Source organism: Limulus polyphemus, unplaced genomic scaffold, assembly GCF_000517525.1.
Source record: "Limulus polyphemus unplaced genomic scaffold, Limulus_polyphemus-2.1.2 Scaffold2864, whole genome shotgun sequence".
Taxonomy (NCBI): domain Eukaryota; kingdom Metazoa; phylum Arthropoda; class Merostomata; order Xiphosura; family Limulidae; genus Limulus; species Limulus polyphemus.
Window position 1 is genome coordinate 85,636 of NW_013668474.1, and position 2,507 is coordinate 88,142.

Genomic DNA, 2,507 nt, shown 5'->3' on the forward strand with positions numbered 1-2,507 from the left:
CTGTATAAAGTATTGTTACCACAGCGCAAGTCACGTGACTCTGGTAACACGTCATGAGATTCTCGAAGGATCTTGACCTTTCCTGGCAACTCTAGTCTTTTCTAGGCGCCCTCTTTTTTTTTTTTTTTGCTGTTCTTGTATTGCTGCCATCAAATCTGCTAAGTCGTAGTCTGATTTGCCACTTCTCGTTTCCATCTTTTTTTTCTTTTCTTTTTTATCGGTCCCACTCTCTGACACCAATTTGTTGCGTATCTGCTTGTTTGTTAGTTTCTGTAAAAATTCTTTCCGAGAAACTTCAGCGATACAAATCCTTTCTTATATAAAACTCAATACAACTTTGCAATACACAGAATTTCCACAGTGATTTTAACTTAAACACACGCTATAATTCACAACGATTCACGCACTTTATTTACGGTCACTATCGGTCACTTGACTTAATTATCTGTCTCTATATCTGTCTATCTACCAATTATTATTTCCGCTTTATTTGCCGGCTTATATACTAAAATAGAGGGCGCCTAGAAAAGACTAGTGTTGCCAGGAAAAGTCATGATCCTTCTAGAAACTCATGACGTGTTACCAGGGTCACGTGACTTCCGCTGTCGTAACAATACCATGCTGTAATCGGGTGTCTTTGATGTGGATAAACGTGTTCCGTACGATAATCAAACTTTGTTATAGAATTTGCGCTTTGCAAGAATCTGACCCAGTAAGAAATATTTCATGATCGCCACAAAACAATTCTTGAATCTTATTCTAAATAGTTAATGTAGAAAACTTGTAAAAATACGATAGATAATCTTGCTGTCGCTTAAGATTAGAGAGGATTTTTACTGCTTTTTCTTTTTACTTTGTAAGTAGTACAGCAGTAAGTGTGAAGTCTTATAATGCTAAAAATTGGGGTTTGATACCCGTGGTGGGCATAACACAGATAGCCCATTGTGTAGCTATGTGCTTAGCAATAAAACAAACAAGTTTAAGTCAAATGATTTTACCTACCCAGAGGCATTTTTCCGATAAGTAAATTCATAACAACTATAAAAGATAGTCGTCACCACAGTCATAACAACTATAAAAGATAGTCGTCACCACAGTCATAACAACTATAAAAGATAGTCGTTACCACAGTCATAACAACTATAAAAGATAGTCGTCACCACAGTCATAACAACTATAAAAGATAGTCGTTACCACAGTCATAACAACTATAAAATATGATCGTCGCCACAGTCATAACAACTATAAAATATAATCGTCGCCACAGTCATAACAACTATAAAAAATAATCGTCGCCACAGCTAATTCGCGTTTAAAAATATAAATGTATTTCATTTCCTAATTTTTAATCTACGCACAAAAAGAAATAAAATTCAGGGTTGTTATCTGACTTTTGTTCCTAACGTACACATGGCTAGAAAAATAACCAGCACGCACGCACGTGAATTTTAAAAGCAAGAGCAACAAAGTTTACCTAACCTTTAAACAAATTAAAATATTATATGTTTTTCATATTTGAACCAAAATCTTTAATCCTGCCTTCTCTGTTCGCTTGTTTTTGAAAGAATTAAAACGATTTGTATAAAAGTGTTGTCGTTATTTCTTAACATGGTGTCGGTTGAAACAGAGGTAGAAGCCTGTTAATATCACCATGTGGCGCTGGTATACTTTTAAGAATCAACTCGATATTATCTTTATACGCAATGGGATGAAACCGGGGACTCAACAAATAGACAAACAATGCAAGATTACTTACCGTAACAAAAAAAGAAATACATGGTACTTTAGAAAACGTCTCAGCTAAGTATTATTTCTTCAATTAATACTAATTATAACCGTTACGCGTTAGAATCTATGTCATGTATATTCTGCTTGACATCCGACACATTAAAAAATGTTAAACTATTCTAGCATCTACAATTAATCATCATACGTTGACGTTGGAAGGATCTACCTTTTGTAACACTGCACCAATTAGTAATTGTGATTTTTACTCACTGAAAATAATACTTTATCTTTGTGTTCGTCCTTAACCTAAATATCAGCGGACGTGCGAAGCGTTGAGAGACTTGTTTATTCGAGTTCGTTAAAAAAAATATATAGGACATAAAATTTTGGAACAACAAATGTGGAATATAAAAATATAGATCATGAAAATATGAATCCCCGTATTAAAAATTTAACAGCTTATACGTACATATATATATATATTTGACTAGCTGCCTTCTTTCTGGTTTATTCCTTCAAATTTATGGATGTTTAACGCAGGTATCTTTCGTGTAGCTCTGCGTGAAATTCAACAAATTGTTTGTTTGTTTTAGAGCAAAGCCACATTGGGCTATCCACGGGGAATCTAATCCGGATTGTAGAGTTGTAAGTCCGTAAGCTTACCATTCCCCCCTCCACACCTCCCGCCGCCAACTCTTGGGTTACTCTTGATCGTCATCGGTCGTAAATCTTTCTTACGTTCCTACTTATAAAGATTAGAGTGCATAGTTTCATCAGCT